The sequence below is a fragment of the Stegodyphus dumicola genome, chromosome X1 (assembly GCF_044657685.1).
Source record: "Stegodyphus dumicola isolate Sdum_Otavi_A_Nest chromosome X1, ASM4465768v1".
In the NCBI taxonomy this organism is placed as follows: Eukaryota; Metazoa; Arthropoda; class Arachnida; order Araneae; family Eresidae; genus Stegodyphus; species Stegodyphus dumicola.
Window position 1 is genome coordinate 36,084,722 of NC_140780.1, and position 26,926 is coordinate 36,111,647.

Sequence of the window (26,926 nt, forward strand, 5' to 3'; positions counted from 1 at the left end):
ACCGTTGCTCAAGATAGCTATGAGATCTGCTTTCAAATGCAGATTTCTAAATGATAAATTTTGCATTAAAATAGCATGTAGAATAAAAAATTTAGAAGCATTGGTTTTGGATCACCATTTGTAAAAATGGGTTGTCTCAAAACTTTACATTTAATAAAATTTATCTTTTTAAGGTGTATAAGTTCTGTTTAAATAAAAATTTATTCACTTATAATATCCCTATAAATGAACAGCTTTCAATAATCATATGGGCAATCCTTTTGTATGAGCTTTTATGCTCTAAGAGGTTTTCTTAGAAACCTTTCTTAGAATATATTATTTTCCTTGAGTTGTTGGTAACTCTCGTGTGCTTATCCATTATCAGCTATACGATACACGAGCAAATCATTTGATACTTTCATACAGAGTGATAATTCGCTTTTGGACTGAACACCTTTTGCCAGATAAAGGGAAAAACCCATAATCTTAGCAATGTACGATGAGTATGTAACGTGTAGCAAACATGTCGTTCAAAAAAGAAGCAATGGATATAAAGCATCACATATATCGTAAATGTTTTCTCTAAGGTTTTTTTTTTTTTAGGTACTTTTAGGTACTTTTTAGGTACTCAAATTTCAGAGATATGTTGCTCTTCATCACAAGTATTAACAATCAAATAACGATCAAACTTTGGTAACCCTATTCCACTAGTTCAAAAGAAAATTAATTAAAACATTAAGGATAATTGAATAAGTAAAATGAAGCTTTCAAATAAATGCTGTAAATTAAATATCAAGAAGACTTCGCTCAGCAAAACAACCACGTAATTGTCTTTGACATCTCTAATGACATCATTGTGTAATTCTTATACAAAATGAGTGCAACGACTTGTTGGGTTTATTAAGCAGGTGGCGTACATATACTATATACGCAGTAATTACGAATGACAAACAAGTAACCTCCGTAATTACTACGATCCTAGAAAAGTAACTTCCGATCAAACCCGCAGTTCCTTTCCCAATTCCCAAAATACGATATCTTGTCGAGCCTGGAACGTGGAATTGCGTCGCAGAATAATAATTCAGTTACGCCTGAATCGTAATTGGCACGAAAACGTGGAAACCGAGTCTACGCGCCGCACTCCAGGGAGATTGTATAATTACCACGCAGTATATGAGACGGGAGGAAAATTAAACAAAAATGTAATGCTGTATGCATTCGAGACCCTTTGATCCGTTTCCCAGAATTTGACTACTTATACCACTCGCATAAAATATTCCCAAAAGATAATTACTTTCGACATATACCGTTACCCGGGTTACTTTTGATCTTGAGTGATTCGAAAATTTACTGAGTGCAACAGTTGCGTCTTTTCAAAATATTTTCCCAGTGCGTCGTTTTATTAATGTTGCCTAGCAGTTACTTAAATTCCTTCCGAATGAGATTTTAAATGTACTCACAGTTTTAGAATAGAATTTTAGATAATTTTAAAGTATGACTTTTGTTACTCGTATGACATTTATTTCTCAAAATCGACATTTATGCTTAAAGATAATAATTTGTATTTGAACAATAAAGGATTTATCGCATCATGCCCAAAACAGAAATTGTAATTTTATCTCCTTAAAACAGTTCACACAAATACAGAAGGCTAATACATGTATTCCACGTGAAAACTCTCGGGTTGATTTGATTTCCGGCGATTGGTTCGATTCCCGGCGAAGGCGGTTGCTAATTTTTCATTCTCTCTTGCTTCCAAAAAATCCTAATGTCTCTACAATGGCGCACGAACTAAAAGGATGTTATGCTATGTTAGAAGTGAGGGGGCCACCTAATATTTACCCTAAGTAAGCAGGTATTAGCCCCACACACCAACTAGAAAACTAACAACATTCTGGCATCATTCCTCGAGTCGTGATGGAAAATGTGACTCCAGTGAGCAGTATAAGTACTGCCACCGGCGGCGGCATCAACGGTACTCCTACCTTTCAGCGTTAAATTAGCTCAAGTAAAAGGGATTGAATTACATGATATACATTGCGAAATACATATTTGTGCAGGTGCATATTTTGAAGATGTTATCTATTGTAGTGGGTACAGGCAACATGTTTCAGGACATTATATACTGCATTAGAAACAGGCGGGATGTTCCCACGTTACAAATCATTTTTGTAAACATAATCTGTTTACTATCAGAATTAATTAAGAACTATAAAATTGTTTACAAAGCTTACATTTAAGTACTGTTTAAGTTGTGCTGAAACTTTAACAGCTCAATTTTGACGATTCATTATGTGCTGTAACGTATTTTTTGTATTAACTAATTTTCAGAAATTACATTATTGTCTAGCAGCACATTGTTATTTGCATGTAAAAATTGATCATAACATTATAAATTGAGTGACTAGAAGCAGCTTATTTCTAGTAAAATAAAGGGTGTTAGATAAACTAAAAGGGTGTTAGATAATCCTCACTCAGGATTTGGCGATTGGGTCCCCTAAAAATCCCAGTCGCCGTTTATGTACAGTATATAAGGTATTTCCCCCGCCTTCCTAGCATACCTTCCTGGTGCACGCTGGGCCGGTATTCCAGAGATCCGCGGTTCGAATCTCGGCGAAGGCGTTGCATATTCTTAATCTTGCCTGCTTCCAAAAAAAATACCTAATGTCTCTACAAGCTGATCATATTGCGATAATTTCTGATACGTAGTTATGAGCACTGCCTTCATAGCTCTGATTTTAGAAGTGAAATTTCCATAAGCAACGAAAAAATTTGTTTCGATCATGTAAATTGACCATTATGAGAATGAAATCTAATTATTTTATTTTAAATCCGATGTAATAAAAATAATAGTCTAACCTTAAACGCTAAGACTGAAAAAGCTTCTTCTCTTCTTTTAAATAACTAAACCAGTGGATCTCAGTTTTCATCGGTTCATGCTCCCATTCTCGTCACCTATCAGAATGTCGTTCCTTAACAAGTTTCTCCCCAAGTAATTGGTGCATACTAAATAATAGACAGAAAAAAGATTGAAACATTATGCATTTTAGAAATATGTTGTAAATTTATTGGTTACTATATTTAATCAATATTTTTGATTATTTATTTATCAATATATGAATTGTTAGTATACTTAATATACATGAATAAGAAAGGATTTCGCAGCAGATACATATAGATAATATTTTTAGTATGTCTTCAGTCGTTTATGTTCTCGTGGTTTCAACCGAATCTTAGTTGTTTTTTGCAAGGGAGTGTCTTTTTTCATATTGAGTCTACATATATGAAAACGAGCAACCCCACCCAAGATCGTGAAATTCCTCACTGGCTACAAAACCCTGTGCTAAACACGATATAGAACAATGAAGTTTAAATGGAAACAATGAAGTAAAGAAGTATTTGCGATAAAATACTTAGCTACGGATATTCAAAGAAAATTAACATGGGTAGTGTCACTAAGAATTAATTGCCACTAAGTAATAGTAGTAGTATTAATATTTATTTGATGAGCATTAGTAATTTTTAATATAAATTGCACATTATGATTACGGCAATTCAAATATGTTGTACTGTTGCCCACATAATATAAAATATTTTCGGTAATTTTTGCAATAAGTATTAAACTGTTCATAAAAACATTAATGTTAAAATATAGATAGATTTTTTAAACATATTTTATGTTTTTTGCAATATGTGATGAATAAAATCCAGTTTTCTGCACAATGTCATCCGCAAAAGCATCTTTCCTCAGAGACAAGCAACATTTTGCTGTATTCGGTTAAGAAAAAAGCAAATAAACATATTTTCAATAAACGTTGATTATTAGGAGTAAAATGACGTAGTAATTCGTTATGTCTGTAATCGTATAACACTCATTTGTGTTCGGAATGATTACTCTGCAGCAACATTTGCAACTTATTTAAGCAATTAAACAAGACTACTTATTTTTATCATTATTTTAAATTTGGATGGTTAAAAGAATCATTCCCCACTCTGTTTCATTGGTGAGTCTAAGAACTTCAGAAAATTGATAATGGATATATCTTATGAAAACTTGAGATTAATTTTGAATATTTATCAGTCATGGCATGGACTAGTTACAGACCTGTTTAATAATACTTTTGCAAGAAAATGAAATTTACAGGTAACCTACAGAAGTTATGCTGTTCAAGATGTAGCTCTTTCAGTACTACTCTGTCATTCTTATCAGTTCAAAGCGTTTCTGGGCATGGAGTTCTAACACGATTATCTGCTAACTCCACAGAGAATGCAGTTTAACGCATTCCCCTATATCGTTCCTGATATCGTCAGTGTTATCTGATTGAAGTAAATATAATCTAATCGTACCGCCACCGGTAACTCTCCAATCATTAATGAAATTCACTTTGAAGGTAAGGTAACTACTTGCCTTCAAATATTTAGCCACTCCACTTGTCAAAATGGCTTCTCCAGCTCTGTGAGATACGTATGCTTTCTGAATGCATTAGACATACGGAGTGGCAACTGGAACTGTCATTAAAGGTATTGATCAAACTTTATTCAAAACATTATATACATTGTTGTGGAAATTTTAGAGAAGATAATTAGGCTAATTATATATTTTATACAATTTGGGGCTTTTCTTAAAATATTTTTAGAACGTTGCAATAAGTAAATTAAGCTTTAAAACAAAGTATATTAAAAAGTCCAGAAATTTTGGACCAAAAATATTGCTCATTATATTGGAATTCATTGCGTGAATAAACAATATCATTCTCTCTAAAGCAAACTTGTATTAAATCATAGTCAAAACTTGTGCCATGATTCCTGTGCTCTAGTTTTGCGTCGAAAATGATTTACAGATTGAATTTTGTCAACAATATTTACGAAAGGTAAAATAAAATTGTTAACAAAGATGTTTGAACACAAATAATAAACAAAATTACATTTACGAGTAATAAAAACTGAATATTAAAATACTAAAATTGAATATTAAAATACCATACCTAATTATCATAAAAAATTCAATTAAGGGAAGTAAGAACTTTACAGAAAACTAGATATAATAGGAGATTTATGTTAAATATTTCATTGGGATAATTTTCATTTAAAATCTCACTCAACTATGATTTAAATTTAATTAAGAGTAGCGCTATGTTCATTGGGCCATGTTATTTCTGCATACAAATGAAAGTTTGCATTATCGCTTTTTGTCTTTTCTGTTCTTTCACTTTTTGTATTATTTATTTATTTCCAGAAGACTATTCACACGTTTCTATATTATGTACCTGTTAGGTGATGAAACCAAATAATGTGAGTGCTATTAGTAGCAGCACCAGGAAAATTACCGAAAACATAATTCATGAAATCTTAATATTAAGTTTATAGAATTGTAAGTCACAGTAATGTTATGATTCTTGTAGATTCCGCTGCTTAGTGTTTAAGACAGAAAAACATTTAGGATAAATTTTTTCGTCTTAAACACGTTTCATGGGAGAATTTTTAAATATGCTATGTGAATAAATATAAAAAGTGTTGCAAAAATAATCAAAGAAAGTTCAGACTATTTCAATAACATCAGATTTTGCTCAGTTTAACGATTTTAAGTAACGATGGTGAGAGCGTTGCAGCACAGAATTTATGGATTTCTGCTTACTAATCATGAAACAGCTTTGTTTTACAAAATGTGTGTCGTAAACAATCGCTTATCTAAAATGTTTAATTGTAAATCCGAGTATGCAATCCACGTTTTATCTTGCCATTTGCATTTCAAGAATAATTTCAGGTTGCAAGAAATTATATATTTTATATTTTATTGTATATTTATTATATAAACATTAATCATTTTTATTATATAAACATTAATCATATTACAAATACATGCTCTAAAAGTTTCTTTCTTAAGATTGAACAGTTTTTCTACTTCATTTCTTCACCATCTGTTTAGGAGCTGACTCCCTTTAATTGAAGTTAAATATTGAAAGTAAAACGTTTTAATTTTTCTGCCCAGCAAAAATGAAACAAAATTGTCCTAAAAATAGTGTAACATATGAACTTCAAAATAAATCACCCAGTTTCATAAATAATTATTCATATAGTTCGTATTAGTTCCTATTTCCTTATATTGGCTCAAGTTTTAAACGTTGAAGATAAAAATAGCATGTTATTTTATAATTTCATCAATCAATTTAATACAGAAGACATACATTCTGAAAAGAAAATTAGCATCGAAAATTCTGTATGTGATAATTTTGACCTTTTCGTCTTTGATAAGATCCTGAATTTTCTCCATTTTGGGACAAGAACAAGTTGTCTTTAATGACAAGAATAGCTTCGTAGAAATATATGTACATATGTATTTATTTCATTTATTCTTAATGCCTGTTCAAATTATCAGAGTGAATTTAAAGTTTCCTTAGAGGATATTTATAAGTAATGTGAGCCACAATTTCAATACTCAGCTATTTTGTCGAGCACAGGGGAGATCATTTCGTCAGTTGCCTAAAATCTTGATGTTTCAAAACATATACACTCCTGTTTTGCGGTAAGTGAAACATATATTAAAATTGATTTCCTATTTCAAAAATCAAAAAACGTATATCAACTTCCTTTGTACTTTCAGACACCTCGATTTGAAATTTTCCAGAAACATTATGACCCAATCCCCGGCTTCGAGTTCTCCGTTACCTTGGAAACTGCATCTGGAAACGAAAAATTGAACATGCACCGCAGCAAAGAGGGCAGAGAAAATATATCTTGAATGAGAAATAAAGTCAGTTGAGAACATATTTTCCTTCGCTCTGGAACATGGTTCCACATCCGTTGAATGTACTTTTGACAGACGCAAACAGTAAATTACGTTTCTCTTGCACTAGGAAGGCGAGGAACCATACCGGGGCTGCGAGGCCTCTTAATAAATCCCAGATGTGGACCTCCAAGCTCGGTAAAGGTCTGAACCATCTGTTCTCCGCCTCAGTGCTGTATATTTAATGATTATATCTTGCTTCTCCGACCGTAGAGTCTTAAACGTGTTCCAATTTGCGAAGTATCTATGCGGGGGGGGGAATGTTAGTAATCTGTGGTTGTTGTATAACTTTCCCTACTGGATGCTTAGGAGCTAGGAAGTACTGGCGTTGCCTAGTAACTAGTATGAGTTCTGAGGAAGATCTACATTATTTCCGCTGAACTTTGTTGAATTAAACAAATGTTTGATTTCACAAATCTCTCTGTGTGCATCTTTAATTTGAATATTGTACCTTAAGGTATGTTGAATAATTACTATGTCAGCTTGTCTCCATATCTGAAAGTAAACGAAATGTTCTGCCCTGTTTCAGCGGCAAAGTAAGGAGCTAGTTAACATCATAATGATAAATTGAAAAAGGAATATAAATCTTCTGTGAAATGAGCAAGCGGTAAAGTAGGAAGTATTAACAAATTATTTTAATTAACTGAATATAGATAAAAGTACCCCTTTAGAGTAATATTTGCAGCAGCAGCTCTTCAGTAAATTTTAATTCCTGAAACATACAACGGATAATGTTATGAATTTAGCAAAAAAATTCAAATTTCTCAACAGAATACACCACAGAACTTATAATCATAAACATAAATGCAATTAAGTATCTTTTGATTTTTGTGTTTTTGTTTATCCATAACTTTATTGTGAGAAGTGCAATAAATATTTGGCAGGCTAAATATTTGATATTTTGCCTTTCCTCTCCTTCTTAATTATTAACACCATTTCTATCGATGATACCTGGAATGCGGTGGCTCAGAAGCAAATAAAGTGTTCAACTCAGCAGGGATTCACCACCATAGCATTCTACATACCATTATCACGCTCGACGTGCTCCTGTATAGTGGCGCGGTTGGAAAATTGCAGCTTTGCTTGCCTTTTATCCTTCTGATAATTGCAGTGAATTATCGACTTCATGCAATTTCTTTTCCGCTTCGCTTTTTAGTTCCGGTTAAGGGAGAAAAAAATAAAGAAAAAGAAAGAGTTAAGAGAAAATAGTACGAATGTGAACACGGAAGGCGGAGCTTAAATACCACTATCTTAAAAAAGGGGTTTTCTATTAAAGCAAGATATAATTCCCATGTCAAAAAGAAGTGCAGGAAAAGGAAGAAGAAAGACGTGGCAAAAAATGTTGGTAGGAGTATATAATTCTAGCAATGAGAAAATTACTGAAATATTTTTTTCGGTGTTACTTAAAAAGTTTTAAACATTAATCAAGGCTTTATGGACTAAATTATTTCAGTCTAATTAATTAAATTATTTCAGTGTGAGTGTGCTAATTTATATCCAGATGAACTCTTTACAGATTGTGCGTTACAAGTAGATTATAAACTCAGAACTCCCGAAATGAAGCTGACAATTACATTATAACCAGAAATTCGACAATTTTTCAACCTCATTGTACTTTATTAATCATCAAACAAAGAGAAGAAATACGAGTGTCTGATGAGGAACAAAATACCAAAAGTCTCCAATATTTGCAATAATATAATTTTGCTGCCTTTATTTCATTATTTCTCATAAAATTAGGATGAAATCTTATTCATCAGCCTTATTGTGGCACATACTGAAATTATTGCTTCTACATAGCTAGAAGGAATTTATTTTATTTATATTGACACTTGTGCTAAATAAGCAATATGCACAACATAGTATTTATTATTTTCTTACGTATTAATAATTAAATATTTATAATATTGTAAGAAAACAGTATTGATGATAATAATTTCTCTTTTTATTTATATTTCTGATATTCATTTGAAGAAATATAAAAGTATATATTTACTCTGTTATTTAATATCAGTAATTGTAACCACTAATTTCTTTAAGCGCTGTAAAGCATTTTTTTTAAAGAGAAAACATTCTTTAGTTAGTAAAGAGAAAGATAAAAAAAGTAAAGAGAAAGATAAAACATTCTTTAGTTGGAAAAGCTATTTTAATATAATTTTATTCTTTCTTGTTTTATAATAACACACAATGAATAAGGGAAAACTACTTAATTTGAAAGTACTGTGTAAATAAACTCCTTTTAAGACGTCTTTGTTTACTACTTAAGATATATTTTCTGTTAAAATAAGTGCGCTGAGATTATTATATCATGAATTACATCATTTCTTAATGTCAAGCAACTAACAGTTTTCCTTTTCTTTTAGGTATGTATTTTTTTCCCTAGAAGATCTGTTACATCTTTGTTTGTAAGTACTTCATAAAATTTATATGATAATTTTTGTAACAATCTAGTTATATTACCTAATGCGCCATCTTTAATTATAACTTCAGAAGAAAATATTAAATTTAAAATTCTTCTTAAACTATGTATGTCAAGGAATAGTTATCATATGCAAAATATAAATGTGAGAGAAACTACTTCTTTTAAATTTTGCAGTTAGACGTATGCTTCATTGTCTCATATTTTTCAACCAAAATAAAGAAGGAAAAAAAAAAAAAAGAAAAACTTAATACTATGTCGGACTTTAGTTTCTACGACTCTTTTATTAATGATTATCGAAAGATGTATTTGATTTTAATGAGGCGAATTTATGTAAAAATTATAACTAACTGAAGTCATTATCTATAACATTTTGTGAATAAGCTCTAAATGATGTTGTTATTAAATTATATAAAAAATTCCGGTGGCAAAGGTTTTTATTTCATTACTAGTGATTTTCACTAAGATTTGTGCTTAAATTTGTCAGTAACCCCGTTTATCAACGCAATCAGTCTAACTAATGTGTTTAGCTTTCAATAAGAAATTAGTTTGTAATGAGTAGCTGAAGTTTATATTTTCATTTTTTCTTTTAAATTATATCTTTTACTTAAGTTTTATTTTTTACCAAATCTGTATTTCCTGTTCTAGAATAGAATTATGTCTCCGAAATATTTGATAGTAAATTATTTAATTTTTGGGTACTAAGCCAGTTATGAGATAATCTTAAATTAGAGGTTAAAATCAGTGCTAAAATAGTGAATTAACAATCCTTAAAGGAATTTCAAATTTCATATATTAAAAAAAATGAATGGAATTCAGAGGCAGACTTAACTTGATATCTGTAGAGGCATCTGTTATACATCATATTAAATTAATTTACTATAACCAAGATTAAAAGTTGTCCATAGTAAATTAATTTTAATTGCATTATAGTTTGATATACTTATAGTACTTATAGTTTGATACTTCAACTAAGTAAAGAATGGTGTTGGTTTTTATTCTATTTTATTGTAAATTTAATCTCCTAGCAGAGTTCTTTTTTAGTTTAAAAATTTGCTAACGCACAGCATGTATATTCAGCTTCTTGCTTATCTTTATTTTATTTATTGCATTAAGAATAATAAATGGATAAGGGATAAGTGGCAGATGATTGTATCTGTCATATGTCGCAGTTGTGGCGACAGTATGATTTTATCCAACACATCCGCTTATGATTGATCGACATATCTCACGGGATGCTATCTATCTTTTCTTCTATTGCCGTTAACCAAGCGAAATGTTTTTATGCCAACAGGTTTTACCTAACCGTATTGTCTCCCTTCTCTTCTGTATGCCTTCGTAGTGTAACGGTAGCACACTCGGCGCGTATTCGAGAGTCATGGGTTCGAGTCTCGGCGAGGACACTGCGGATTTCTTCGATTTCCTTGTTTCGAAAAATTCTAAAATTACTCTCCAATGGCGCCCGAACTAAAAGGTGGTGTAGGATGATTCTTCACCAACAGGATTTGGCTTGGATCCCCAGTCCTTTAAAACGGGGAACATAAAAGGTATTTTCTCCCTCCTTTCTGTATGCGTTTGGGGTGTTACGGTAGAACACTCGGCACGTAATCGAGAGGTTAGGTTCGAGTCCCGGCGAGGACATTGCTCATTTTTCACGTCTCCAGCATCAAAATAACAACCGAGTGACTCTACACTCTATCCATCGCAAACATATAAATTTTCCTAGAATATCAGAACCGTTAGCACTCCTCATTATTCTGTCTAGAAAATGTCATTAAAATTAAAAGAAGGGATAAAAGAAGTATGCTGTTTTGATCTCGACACACACAGAGTCAATTAGCGCTAGTTCTGTAATTAGACATTGGAAGTGTATTCCACAATAATCATGTTTACTTAAGAAACTGCAAGGAAATATAATTGTTTAATATAATGCTCCATTTATAACTTTAGCATTTAGAATAACTGAGAAATTGAGAATATGAAGAGAGTGTAATGGAAAGTAGGCTACTGTAAGGTTTCATTTTAATGTTTACCAAAATCTAAAGGTTAACTAAACTGTCCTTTTGAATCTGTGTCTTCCCAGACATCTTTCAAGAAAATGTAAACCTTCGATAGTAAAGAATATCTGTTCTTTCAAGAAAATGTAAGCTTACAGTAGATCAGAAATTTAGAATAAAAGAAGAAAAATCAGTGCATAAAGTGTGCTCGATTATTATTACTATTATCAAATAAAAATTGATAATTGTCTCGATTATTACTGCGATCTAATCAAAACTGTCAAAAGAGATTTAATGAATTAAGAAACTGAAACGGATTACTAAGTTATGAGAACGCAGACAAATACTGAATTTGTAATGACTTTTTTTAAAATTTCATCGATTCTCTTATAAGATATTTCTCCCGCCTTCTTAACATGCCTTCATGGTGTAATGGCCAGCACACTCGGCGCGTATTTAAGAAGTCCGAGGTTCGAGTCCCGGCGAGGGCTTTGCTCATTTTTCATGTTTCATGCTTCGAAACCTAATGTCTCTGCAGTAGTCATGAGTACCGTAGTCTACAGTACCCATTCAGATGGTGAATCAATTTTAGCACCATTCAGTGTATTTCAGTACAATTGACATTTGACTACTGTCTAAACTTCTGAAGTCTTGTTATTCCGAACACTAAGAAACGATATAATATCAATTTTAAGTGTGATGGCAAGGATATTTTCCTCCTGGAAGATAAAAGTTAGATCAACCCATGCCATGTTTAGACATATTTTTCTTTCCCCGAATGATTGTATCCTTGCTTGTGATTCTTGTTTGCTCATTTATTGGAAAATGATAGAACTCATCTGTCATTTAACCTTTTTATGTCCCAGAAAGTTACGCAGGTGTCACAATATGGATAACCGATGTTACACCTCGAAGAGTGGTAAAGCAAGGCAACAGGCCAGTCTTTACTCTGGAGTAAACTACTGGACTACACAAAAAGAACTAAAAAGTTGGAGTTTTGATAAAAAAAAATGGTAGGCAGTCTAATTAGGCCTAGAGGAGTACACAAGTAAAATTTAGTGAAGATAGCACTTATCGTTTAATTCTGTGGGTGTTCCCAAAGTGCACTGCTTGAATTCAAGCACACTGCTTGAATAGAGCTTCGAAAAGAGTACTGAAACGAGCATTGTTGTCAATGAACTGACCGATGAGATGCAGAGAAACAAAGAATACAGACTCTCAGTTGTCATTATCGGTGAGCCCGGTCTGGCCACACCTAAGGTTCGCCGTTTGATTTTAGGCAAGATTTCAAGGTAAAAATTTAAAACCAATATAGAATAAGGAGATTAGCCTACAGCCAAAAAAATAACTTAGAAATTTCTTTTCAAACAATTCTTTTTATACCCTAAAATAATCTGGAAGATTTCTTTGAAAAATGATGGTCTTAAAAAACTAAGCATGGCTAAAATATATGGACTGGTTTCTGTTGATCTGCCGTCTACTATAAATAAAGAAGGTTCAGAGTAATCAGATCCTTTTTCATTTAATTTTTCTGTGCGTACAGAAGGAAGTTTTTAGGTTTGTCCAGACCGGACACACTGTGCCGCAAAGGGGTAACAGCTTTTAAACTCAGTATATCTCATGGTACTTCCCACCCCTCCGAATTCAACTGAAACTAAAGGGAAAAAAAACTCACTGAAATTTTCGCAATCAAGATGAAAAAGCGCCGAATTACTTTAGGCTTAGTGCATACGTGCATAGAACATATTACTCGTTTCTCCGTTCTCATTTACAGTGAATGTGCGAGGATTTTGAATTTCAACAGACGTATTTAGCGCTTTTCTCCGAATTGAGCAAATTGTGTTACTGAACGAGGGAAAAAATAAAAGCTGAGCCTTTAAAAGATGCTATTTAAATTCATACCGAGTTTTCTACAAATTAAACTCTTGAGTTATTTACGTCACTCACGCGAAAGCTTTCGGCTGTATCTCAGGCAGCTGTTTAGATTCTTCCCTTTTAAAGCATATTTCGTGTTAAAATGGAAGAGGAGGGAAGACATTAAAGTGGTTTCACTGCTCAACTTTCTAAGAAAGAGCACAAAATATTAGCAGTGGTTTAACAAAAAGGAACCAAAGTAAAATTAGTATTGAAATAAGTCTGAATGTTGAGTAAAACCAGGGGCAGATTTAAGCAATATGGCATCTCACATTGTTCAGTATGGGCACTAATAATGCCAAAATTAATGTAACCTAAGCTATTTTCAAAATTACCAGAACAGGATTCATGAGCTAAATGTGCAGAAAATGTATAAATGAATACTTTAACAATTACAGTGATCTTAATTGACTCATTATTTTAACTGACTGGCTTAAATATAATTGCAGAAATCAGTTACTGTTCTCGATGTTTTACAATTTAAGGGAATTCTTAAATGCAGTGTGTAAACGCTATGTGAGAATGGGACTGAGAAATAAAGTCTGAAAACCACACTCTAAAAAGTTACTAAACGTGCCGTACACCATTAACATGAAAACTCAATAAGTTGCATTTTCCCCCCCAAAAAAACAAGAAACTGTGCAAAGCTTAGGAGCATGAACGTAATTCACGTGCATAAAAAGATAATCTGTAGACGCTATAAAATATATGACTGACCACAGACAGCGAATTAAAATTCCCTCTATTAATTCTCCATTCATAATTATAATGGATAAAAAGATAATCAGTGGTCGCTATAAAATCTATGACTGACCACAGACAGCAAATTAGAATTCCTTCTATTAATGTTTCATTCAGAATTATAATGGATAAAAAGATAATCAGTGGTCGCTATAAAATCTATGACTGACCACAGACAGCGAATTAAAATTCCCTCTATTAATGTTCCATTCAGAATTATAATGGATAAAACGATAATCAGTGGTTGCTAGAAAATCTATGACTGACCACAGATAGCGAATTAAAATTCCCTCTATTAGTGTTCCGTTCAGAATTATAATGGATAAAAAGATAATCAGTGGTTGCTAGAAAACCTGACTGACCACAGGCAGCGAATTAAAATTCCCTCTATTAATGTTCCATTCAGAATTATAATGGATAAAAAGATAATCAGTGGTCGCTAGAAAATCTATGACTGACCACAGACAGCGAATTAAAATTCCCTCTATTAATGTTCCATTCAGAATTATAATGGATATGCAACTTCTTGCCGTTTCCAGCAATGCTTTGATAATATGGTATATGCTAGGAACTCTTTTTTTTTTTTTATCTGTAAATAATTATAACAATCTGACTTAACATATTATTCGGTAATAATAAATTTTCATCTATTTATAGTAAACAAAAGTAAAGCTTTCATTTACAATTAAAAACTTTTATAAGACATTAATTTCATAAGACATTAATTAATTCATTTTACAATTAAAAACTTTTATAAGACAAGTTCATTTAATTGTTATTTGATATTTGATAAATTTTCCCTTTCTTTTCCGGTGAGGGGGGAGGTACTGAAAGATATCTCTTTTCCTGCAGCTTACTTTTCTATTAATTATGAAGTTTTAGAAGAAATCTTTAATCTTTATTTAATTTGGTTAATTGATTTTATGATTTGTTGTTCAAAACAAAATCATGAGTTTGCATTTTACCTTTAATGAACAAAACGTAAAAGCTTGAAATACCATAATTACTCAAAAATAAGATCTTCTTACATTTAGAACAAAATTTAAGGGAAAAGAATAGAAGTGATAAGAGCATGATTCTGATTTGAATTAATTTGTTTATGGTTGGAATTAAAGACCTCTAAAGTTTTTCTCACTCCCTTTGCGGTATTTGGCTACATTTAGGTTTCACAGATCTGTGTCAGTGTATGACTTGCTTCAGTTTTCCCAGTCTCACGCCATTTCTCACAATTCTTCATATTCAACGACATGTTCCACTTTCTAAACGCGAAAAGTTTCTTTATTATAACCGAAGATGCTGCAAGTTTTGAGACTTCCAGATGTTCTCTAATACCAAAATGCATTCACAGATAACTAACTGAGACATATTTCCGAAAATGATTTATCATCAGAAAGTATTCTTGATGCTTATCATTCGGCTTTCTTGAATCACTAACTAACCACTAGCTATTCAGCATAGCGTTTGCAATTTTTAAGTTAAAACACAGAATAAAATTACGTAATATAATGTAATTGAAATTATGAAATATCCTATCAGCCACACAAAAATTACTTATAAAGTGCTATTTTGCGTTGTCGGTGTGAGGTTTGATTAATTTTTAAAACCATTTAACCCAGTTTGAAATGTACTTTTTTGCTACCGCATTATTTCCCAAATGAGGCAAATGAAACGAGTATTTTTTTAAAAAATATGTAATCAAGTTCTTTTATAATTTGAATATTATTTACAAAATATATCTTAATCTGATTACTAATTTAGTAGTTGCTGATTTCATGTACGACTGGGAATTTTTTCTCTAATTTTTCGTTTGTTCCAGTTTATATTCAATATTTGTTTTCCCATGCAGTTCAAAATATGATATAAGTGCTAGTTAATATTGCGTGCTGAGCATTAATATCAAATAACTTTGTAAAATCTCGAATTTAAACATTTACCCATATAGTAGTTTTGCTCTTCTTCAGATTTTCCTTTTTTTGCCCTTTTCTTTCTTTCTTTTTCTTTTCTTTTTTCTTTTTTAATCTGAGATCACAGAGAACCAACCTTCTCTGATATTTATGCCTACGTTATTGATAAAATACAACATATTTGCTGAACGGGACTAGCATTCGCTAATTATTCCAAGTACGTTCAGTATGTCTTTTATAGTTCACCAGTTTATTGATATCAAATATTCTTAGCGTTTTACGTGTCTTAAATGAGAATCTTGAGGATATGCATTGGTGGAGATAATCTGGAAAATAAAAAGAATAAAAAAACAATATTAAGACGGAAAGAATCGAAAAATCTAAGAGGCCATATTAAGGAGCGGTCATAAGACCTCACGATATAAAACCCGAATTTCTTTCCTGGAACCATTAATTTCCACTGATGATCAAAAGATCGTGAGTGAGCTAAAAGAATACCATGTATTTCCACGACAGCGTTTATGTGGCTTGAAATACTGCTCCGCAGGCAAATGAAATATGAGTTCACTTCAAAATGTGGGTGGTGCTTCTACATATACATAGAGGAGGAATGAAGGCACTTATGAAATGAGCATAACTACGATGCTGAAAACTTACCAGTTGAGAGTTTAAATACATCCTGTTACAAATCAACTTACCTGATAGACAGGTTAAGTAAATAAAATAATTTCTTCGTGAGGTTATTTTTGATTGGGGGGGGTAGCCCGAATATATAAAAAGCATTGTCTTTCTAATCACAGTTGACATTTGAATTCTTTTTCTGTGATATTATATAAAATATACTCAATAATTTTAGAAACTTATGAACGTACAATCGCTTATGTGTTTTTATTTTTATGAAAGCGGGAGCGTTCTTAAACAAGCACCCCCTTCATTAACTATAGAATACATTCTTTCTATATTTCTAAAGAAAAATCATATTGATTTTTGCCAAACGTTTGAAGCTATATCTCCCCTATCACATTCGGCGTAAATGATATTTAAGTTAAATAAAAGGAATAAAAAAAATTAAAAAAAAAAAAGGGTCTGAAAGCCTTCAGATTTTATATTACTTTCAAAGGGGCCTTTTTTTTTTTTTTTTTTTTTACCGTTTTGTGTTATCTTTATTTATTAAATATGTTCTTCGCACTTAAACCATAAAATTCAATTCAGCAGCATACCACATAATATTTAAAAGAGCATACCTTTAGAATTTCCGATGCACAGTCTCGCGCGCTGGAGATAAAAATGTGTTCCTCCCCCCCGTGCAGTATTGCCCTCGCTCACCTTGAAATCGCTGACTCTCTTAATCAAAAACGCATAAATGCTTTACAAAGTATGAAAAAGGTAATAAAAAATAGCAAATTCCAAATTTGGGCTCCCAGATGCCCATATCTGAGTGAAGGCACACGTTATTCAAAATTTGATGGCTCTAGGTCTAGGTCCGTTGCTTTATCGCAGTGCGAGAAACATATATATATATATATATTTATGTAGATTATGCATTATTTAATTTCTTTAAATATAATACAGGGCTCTAATATTTGTTGGCAACAAATTAAAAAGAGATTCGCCGTTTATAGTGAATCAACGCAAAATCCCAAAACGAAATTAATAGCATTTCTGGGCAAATTCCCCTTTGGGCTAAAAAGTGTATTGCAAAACTGTAACTCAGCAATAATTTACCCTTTTTATCGATTTTCTTGTAATCAAGAAGTACATGTTAGATTAAAGGAAAAATAATGTTTGTTCTGACACTTGCACATAACTTCAGAAATGTGTTATGTGAATTGTTAATCCACAACTATGTAAATGTACTCTTTATACATGGAGAATTATTTTTATCGAACAAGAATTTCTTAATACATTGTTCTTTATCCTAACTAGCTTCGTATTAGTTTTAAAAGATATTTTATTTTATTGCAAATTGCATATTATATATTTTATTGCAAATTGTGTATGCTTCTGTCAAGAGCTCATGCAGATAGTTACGAGAAGCAATTTTTTATACCCTTCATAATGTCGTTTTTTAATACAGAGTGCTAGTGACGTAATGTCTCATATGGAGTAATGGGAAATCAATGAATGTGGCACATGGACGTGACAATCGTTGACAATACAGAATCTTGATGAATGAAGTTTTAGAGTTCTAAGAGTATTCTACTGTTCAGTTTTTGTTAATCATTTATGTTCGAGCGTAAAAGTTTATTGAGTATAATTAAATAATGCTCCTGTCATTAAAAATAGCGTTGCTTCCTCATAGTGTAGATTAGTTTCCTTTTATTATTAGCATACCGCATCAATACATTGTCTTTATAAGTACTTGGGAATATGTAATATCAGAGTCTTTACAAAATACAGTTTGGAAAGGAGAAAATAATTTATTTCTTCTGCAATGGAATGGAACGACAATAAAAATTTCTAAACATCACCATCATAATTCTAGGAATAGCTGTATTACTTTTAAGCTATTATGGATTTTTATTTTTATTCTTTTGCTGTTTTAATTGTGATTAATTCGTGGTTGCGCTACTAAATAACAAAAAGTATTGGGCATCGGTATTTATCCTTCCAATAGATTTCTGAATTGCTAACAGGCATATATTATACTTTACAGAAAATGCTGTGCTAAGACATTGCAATCGCAATAATTTTGAGGGATTAAATATACGAGACAATCATTTCACTAGTACAGTTGCTAAAGCCCTCACTTTCGACAGTGAATCCTAGTCTTAGAGTCCGAAATCTGAATTTCTGTCCTAGACATTGCATTACTGAGGAAATTCAGATGACGATTAATTTTTCAGACATTTAACTTTATGTTGTTTAACAATCTGATAATATAATATGAGGGACAAGGAAAAACTGAAGACAAATTCTGAATGAAACTTTATCACGTTTGGAAAAATCCTTATACTTTTGAAGTCATTCCCACTTGCAAACTAATTCCATGGATAATCTAAAAAGATAAGGAAAAATTAAAATTACTTTATTAATTATAATAAACAAATTCAGATAATTGTATTTAAGCTTAATGAATCTAATAACAAAGGACAAGTTAAAAGGTTAAAAAATGTTACTTTTTTCATTTTAGTCAGAGCGTTTGGTTTAATATATTTATTTTTAATTTATATTAAGTTTTGTGATAATTTGTTTGAAGATTATGAAGTAATAGTTCTACGACGGCAATTCTGTCGACTATTAAGGGCTCGTAAACATAAATTGTCTATAAAAAATGTCTCTTCTCTGATCGAAGGGAATTGAATATTTTTTTCTCCAATTCCAGCGAGGCTAACTTTATAGACGTTTATACGACTTTCTTCATTTGCTAATACGAATGACATGAAGAGCCTGTTTCTCTAAAAGCATTCTTGGTGGTATCGAATCCCTCAGAGAGATATCTCTTAAATGCTTGCTATAATTTACAAAACCGGCAAGCAATCTGTAAGAAGTGAAATATTTTTCCGACGATCAACTAAGCAAAAGGCTGAGAGTAGTAAGGGGAAGATGTTTTCCTAAAGGTTCTTCTAAGGGAAACTGTAGTATACTCGTTTTAGTCATGGGAAAATACACAAAAAACGCGATGCACTGAACCCCTATCTAAGGGTTTATTTGAAGTCCTTAGACAGAAAAATAAAGGTCAAAAAGGACCTTTCAATTAAAGGTCATACTAATAGTGTTCAACGATTTTATATCATCTGTCATTAACTCAACAATAACTAAATATTTTTACTTCTCAATATGTGATCTGTGAACTCGTGAAACATATCCTGAGTTCTGACTATCGTGATGTTGACTGGTATTAAAATTAAGGGAATTTTTATATTTGATCGATTAATTTCAGAAACAATTTACAGTTTTTCGTGAAATAGTTGGTATGAACATCGACTGAAGTACTATATATATTTACACACAAGCAACAGTCATGACATGTACGCATAATCGTGCCTAAATCTCAACGGCGTAAGAGGATCTAACATAAGAGTTTCAAAATGAAGCAAAAGAAGTCTAGGGGTTATGGGCGCCGTCTAACAATCATAAAGCTGTCACGATGTGAACTTCATACTGGAAATCACGCAGCTTATTGTGGAACTGCTTGTCCAGAACTACTGTGAGGTACTGTGTGTCCTTCACCTCTATGATGAAAAACACACTTTACCTTTCAGACACTCTAAAAATGAGGGTGGGTGAAACCTTCGTGGAATGGGAGCTGAAAATTTTAGTAATGATTGTTGTTTCGCCTTCTTTTTTTCCTTATTGCTCTAAAAGAGAATGCAAAAGTTATTAACCTTGTTTGAGTACTTCTTAGGATTTACCTTTATAAAGGAAAGACTTTTAACTCTAATTCCGTTTTTGCTTATTAATGGCTACAGCATCAAATAAATTGAGCTCACTGTACGTGCCTTCTACGTTGATGGTTCTTTGTGGCAATCGGTACCACTCCTGCAGCAACGGGTCATATTTGTTTGCTAGTCTAGACGGTTCTGGGAAGGGAAAAATGAATTATAATTGTCCTTCCCAGTTGCGTCATTGCCATGTTTTATAGGGTTTTGGTCTTGCGATTTGGCTTTATAGTCCATCCAGTAAGTATCCTCACATTCCAGAAACTCATCCGCCATATTAAACCTATAAGCACAAACGTTGTCATCGCTGAAAATAAAATAAGGACCCCTAAAATTAAAATTCGTACATAATGCTGTAAGATGTCGTTTGTTGACAACAAGATGACCAGCTATTTGTGTCCCGTTCACTTTTGAAAACATTTAGCATGGTGTAGCGAATATCGAATTCGTACCAAGCTTCATTGGGGGGTCTATTCTCTTGACGGATAATTCCCAATTCAGCCTAATTGCTGATGTATTCTCAAATGGAGAGAAGAGAGGTGCTATGTCTTCAGTATCCAAAAAAGGGCAGTATGCTAGTAGGGTTTTGATGGTCCTGGTAGTCATTATATTGGACGGGCGAAAGGATTTTCAAGTTTTTAACGGCTGCTCTGTGTTTGCTGCAAGATATAAGAGAGAAATCGTAAACCCCTAAGCTTGTCATTTCAGGTTGCAGTTGGCCTTAAGTTCATTTTTTATGCACGACAACGCTCATTTACGTAGGGACAATCTGGTGAACGATTTTCTGGAAAGTGAGGATATTAAATGGATGGATTGGTTAACCAGATACTTAGACCTAAACCCTATACAAGTTGTCTGGGATGCTTTCGAGAGGGCAATTGCAGCTCACCTTCTGTCTCCCAGAATCCTTCAGGGTTTGAAAACAGCTTTGCTACTGGCAACAAGACTCATAAAATATCTCATTTCCAATATGAAGTCACATCGTGAGAACTGTATGGCTGTTAGAGAGGCCATACCTCCTATTAGACCTCAATATTCGTTCGACCTTGCTGTTCTCTGTTTTAGTACCTTCCTGCGCCGGTGAGCTCGAGCACGATCATGTATGTATACAATAAGTATTTTAGAGTATATATTTTATAGTATATCAACTTGTGTTCATACCAATTCCATAAGATTTATTTATCATTATTGGGAACTATCGATCAAATGTGAAAATTCTTTAAATTTTGCATGCCAATTTATACAAAAATCAACAGCTTGTTAAGCTAAACTCAGTGACGTTTTAACACAATAGCTAAAAACTGGCGCAAGCCTAATATGCTTTTTGTTTTATTTGGCTTCAAAACGGCATTAAAATAAAAAAAATATATAATATAATAACGAGACATACGTTTAAAAGAAATATGTAATGAAATTTAGCAAGACGAAAAAACAGCCAATTAGGGTATAAGATTCTCTCATATATTTATTGACTTTTTTCCTTTTTTGGTCGAACTTCATTGTACTCTCATTTTATTTAAAATGTTACGCTGAGCAATAAAACTCATGTGGTTTATGCATGTTTGATGTTACTGCTGTTTAAATTTTGGCGAAATACGTAGATTCAATCCCCGAACTGAAGGGTAAGAAAACGAAGTAAGATGGTAACTTTTTGAGAGCGGAAATGCTATTCTGAGTACAGTTTTTGTTGGCTGAGAGATTGAAGTTTCTTTTACTACCGCTTATAAATGTATAAACAGCAGACATCAAGGTACTTCAGTGAGAAAAAAAAAAGAACGTAAGATCATAGGCAGCAGTTAGATAAAATTTATGACGAGAATGAAAATGGAATATAAAGTGAAATAAAGTAACGTAAAAGAATCATTGCATATACCGCAGTTGTGTCTGTGGGCTTTTCTCAGTGTATGTGATCCATGCAGCTGCAGAACGTTGATTTGCAAAGAGAAAGTTTACAAAAGATGAAATGAGATTTCGCTATGGATAACTAGCTTCCATTTTATATAAATCTTGTTAGGTTTGGACGTGCTGTGTTGGCAGAGACTGAAAACTCAAATGTTTCAGTTTTGCCCCAGCTAAATGACTAAAATTTGCTATAAAGATTAGTTTAACAAAGGGAAGAACCTAATTATGTAATTTAAGTTACTGTGTGAACGAATGTGATTCCCGTCATTAAACTATATGCAAGGATTTATTAGTTTAGTCATTACAAATTATTATTATTACAAATTACTTTAATGCTTTTATTATAACAAGATGTCATTGCATACTTTTATTTCAAATGCTAACTCCTGTTCCAAAACTCATTACCACTGCAGACCATAATGATTTGACCACATGTAAATTTGTTGAACATTAAAAAGGTTTATGCTTTCTGTTACTTGAAATCGGTAAAGTATCGATTATACGAAAGGCCATGGCAAGTTTATTTGTTTAATCAATTTTATGCACCAAGAATTTTCTGAGTATTATTCTTCAACATTCGCAGCATTTTACCTGTTTCTCTAATGTTTGGCATCGTACTGCAGTTTTTACATTTTTAAACATCATTAATAAACGGCATTATTTTTGCACAAATGGTTGAGGTGTTTCAAAAGTTGCAGTTTGATCACTTAAGAAAAGATGTGCTCATACATAAACTGCATAAATTCGATAATGATTGGAATAACATGTTTCATAAAATTAGACATATATTCAATAATATATTCAAATTCATTCCTGTATTTTTTAATAACTTTATGTTACATGTCGAGGAGCGGATATTACTGCATTATTAGTTACATCTTGTAGACACATTAGGTATTTTGGAAGCAGAAGACATGGCAAATGAGCAATGCCCTTGACGGGACTCGAACCACGGACCTCTCGAGTACGCGCCGAGTATTCTGACCACTACACTATGAAGGCATGCTAAGAAGGCGGGAGGAATACCTTATATACTCCCCCTTTTAAAGGGCGGCTGGGGATTAGGGGACCCAGTCACCAAATCCTGGTGGAGGCGAATCATCATCCACCACCTTTTTTAGTTTGGGCGCTACTGTAGACATTAGACATCGCCGAGACGATCTACCTCTCAAATACGCGCCAAGTGTGCTGACCACTACACTGCGAAGGAATGCTAATAAGGCGGGAGAAATACCCTATAATCTAATTCGTGATTACATACATATCAGAAGAACATTTTTGTACTATTGTCAAAGTAAGCAGAAATATATAAAAAATTCACTGTTTAATCTTGTTCTGCAGAAATATAAAAGAAACTTATGTGAAACCCGTTTTAACACGTAAAGAATTAATAGCTTTTCAATAAACAACGATATCGATTTGCTGAAAAGTTTTCTTGTTTTTGCATATATGAATATAATGTTTTTTAACTCATCAAGTACTTTTTACTTTCGACGAGCATGCGTCAAATTGAATAAATCGAATTTCATTGCAAAATAATTTGGCGTTAAGCCTTTTAGCTGTTTAGTTTATTATTTATATTTTGTTAAATAAATCGTTTTTGAATGCAGTGCAAATTTAAATTCCATATTTCATTAACTCTCTCTTGAAATTCAATTGGTTAGTTTCAAGCAGTCGTTTTGTTTTTTTACGCAGAAAGTTGTGAGCGAATACCTTGTAACTGTAGAAGATCGTGTTTTGAAAATATATTTTATATTTAAAATTTAATAAAAATTCTAGCTTCCAAAATTTGTCTCCCTAATGCTTCCAGAGCATTTTCTTTATCTATCACTAAAAGTGCTTGTGTTGAATTCCAGTTGAACAATGCACCACGGTTAAAGTATTTGGATGATATCCAAACTGTAAACAGAATTGCTCACTTTTCGGAAAAGAGAAGCCGCTGACCTATAAATAAACCGAATGGCTTGGACGCGCTAGAAGTAGATTTCTAATCTTAGACGCAGAATGTTTCTCGTATGGGAAGGAGACTCATCAAACAGAAATTCTCTGAACCTGCAACATTTTTTCAATGTTTTGTTCATTTCTTCTTGTTGGCAACCTTACTAAACAAGCCAATTCAGGTTTCCGATACTCGGAGGCAGAATTTATTCTAGCAGTTCTAGCCTTTATAACAGACGTGTAAATGTTTGCCTTAAAGTCTTAGAAATTTATAAAACAACGTTGTCATGGAAAATTTATTTATCATACCTTACTAATAAGCAACATTAGCTGAGAAAGTAAAAACAGCTAATTTTGACATTTTTATGAGCTCATTCGTATGCAGCAAAATAAATTAAATTTTGTGCATATTTGAAGATAATTGTATTTTAAGATAATAGAGCTTTGATTATAGCTTCAATTTTGAGCGGAAATACTGCTTGAAATCATTATTATCGGTAACTAAGTCTGCACTTATTTTAATATTACTTATTTTAACTTACAATACTTTATGAGAACTGGTTTACAGATGTAAAAAAAATTAATAACGAATTCTCCATTTCGCATTTGTTGGGTACTTACAAAAATTTCACGGATAAATGTTACCGCGCTGTTTCTCAGCCTTCTGAACGTGGATATACAAAACCCATTTAACTAAATAAAGCAGCATACTTTTACTTTCTGTTCTTACGATACTACCTTTCATTATTATAAAGCGTAAGTTATTTAATTCATTTTATTCCCCAGTAAGTTCATTATTCAAGTTCGCGAAATAATGGCCCTGCCATATCATTCAGAATCGTTAAATTATACAGCATTAAGAATAAATGCGATTGAGCTGCAACCTTAAGACGAAATGTATTTTCCTTCAACGACTTCATACATATTTGCTACATTCTCAGTTAACGTCTGGGAATAAATACTCAATAACAAAGAAGCTGCTTCTGAAAGAGGAGAAATACGGACGCTCTAACGGAACAAAAGATTTTTTATTTTCGAAACGAAAAATGAAATGAACATTTTCTTCGACTGGAATTGAAGGTAGTTATGAAAGGAGTATTCTAAATTTTCACTTATAATTATTAATGGAATTGGTCGGCATTTTCATACAAGGAACGTAGCCATAGTTTGCCGCTATAAGTTCAGGTATACTTGTGTAAATGTGTAAATGTGTTTAAAAGCTGCTAAATTCACCCTCGGGAGATAATTTCGAATATAAAGGTTAGGTTAGGTTAGGTTATTTAATTACGGCAAAGCCTCGAGGGCTATCTGCCTAAGGGGAGAGATGTCTTCGTGGAGGACTTTCTAATCGAATAAAAAGGAGACTCACTGTATTTTAAGGAAGTCAGCAGTTCTAATTCGGGCGATAAAAATATCCTAAGAGTAATTCAGAATTGCAAGCCTTGTTAAAAGATTTACAATGCAAAACACGTTTATTATTATTTTATTTTTTTTTTTTTTTTTCAGTAAGAAAATGCTGAAATGCATGTGGCTGCTACATTTATTCCTAAGGGCAGAGATGACTTGGGAGAGGGGGGGGTATTCTAAGGAAAAATTTTTAGCAATTCATTTCACGCCGTAAATCAGAAAACTCGCATCCAGCAAGATGTCGAGGCGATTCAGACCCAAGTCGAACCGCCAGTGTTTAGCAGTCTTATCCTTTGGACAGCTGGCGATCATTCTACAGCTTTTAAAATCGCAAAAATTTCAAGATAAAAAACTAAACAACTAAAGTTAAGTAATGAGTTTTGCCTATTTTGTGATTTGGGATTAGGTTTGACTTCAAAATTTATGAAAAGGGATGGTATTTGAAATTTCAGCTGATGTAGACCAAAAGAAATGGCCTTGTTAAATATATCGAAGATTATGAACAAATTTGTACTATGGTTCAGTTAAGATAATTCCACGAGCCAGACGCATAATTATGAATGCTCTTATCTTCCTAAAAACAGTGCTTTGTCTTATAACATGTAGGAAGAGACAACCCATGAGGCCACACTGAGTCTGGAATAAATTTCGTAATTAACTGGTCATATTCGTTCGACCACTAAATAATATTAGGACATATTTTTTTTTATTATTATTAACCTTATGATTTGTCTTATTTGCTTTATTAAGTAAATTCAAGCTATTGTAACTTAAAGCTATTCAAAAATATATTCTAAGATAATTTAACTTGCTTTAAGTTAAAGCAGAATTAGGTTTTATTTTCCTCACTTTTCAAAGTAAGAGCATCACATTTACATTTGGCTCAAACTGATAATTTGTGAAACATACTCTTCGATGTATATTCCAAAAAATATTATTTTCAAAGTTATTTTAACCATGCGTAGTTGTGCTTACTACGATTGAATGTATTAAACAAGTGAACAATACAATGCAAGAAGAGCAAGAAGGAAAAATGATAAAATAAAGGTTCCAAGTCTTTTTTTTTTTTTTTTTTCTTTAAATTTGCTTTTACTTCTTGTCTGCAATTTCGAGCTTGGGGTTTAGCGAATTCTTTGCCACAGAATAAAATATCCATTAAATCCAAAGATATATGAGCCAGATTTAAATTAGGTGTACTCGGTGAATTAAAACCTCATGAATTTCTTCATCGTAATGACCCCCAGATAGCTCTACTTTAAGATTTATTTATTTATTTAATCTTACTGTAGCCTTTTTTTTTTTTTTTTAAGTTCGTTCTTGTCTATAGCCCTCTTAAGTGTCTAGGGTCGACTGTGCTTTAGCTTCCAGTTTTAAATGACGGCTTTTGGCAAAGACTTACGGCTTTTTGTAACGGAATCGTCCATATTTAATAGCGGAGGTCGCAATTATCGAGCTCGACGGAAATATGAGGGATTGTCTAGTATGCAACTAAGATACTTCATAGATTCAAATCCAGGATCCATGTATACTATCATTTCCTGTTTTTAGGTATAATTTAA

General features: G+C 32.4%; 1 protein-coding gene and 1 long non-coding RNA gene across 11 annotated transcripts in view; one reads left to right on the plus strand and one right to left on the minus strand.

The window, feature by feature from the left end:
• The window catches only part of LOC118184298 (protein O-mannosyl-transferase TMTC2-like), a 797,990-nt gene that overhangs the window by 403,873 nt on the left and 367,191 nt on the right, over positions 1-26,926 (plus strand). The gene's annotated exons all lie outside the window — the stretch shown is intronic.
• The window catches only part of LOC118185825 (uncharacterized), a 149,809-nt gene that overhangs the window by 114,345 nt on the left and 8,538 nt on the right, over positions 1-26,926 (minus strand). Inside the window, exon 2 of one of the 8 annotated variants that reach the window (XR_004757655.2) lies at positions 2,839-2,985. The exons of the other annotated variants lie outside the window; for them this stretch is intronic. This is a non-coding gene — a long non-coding RNA (uncharacterized LOC118185825). The remainder of the gene's footprint in view (positions 1-2,838; positions 2,986-26,926) is intronic. 8 annotated transcript variants of the gene reach the window in all.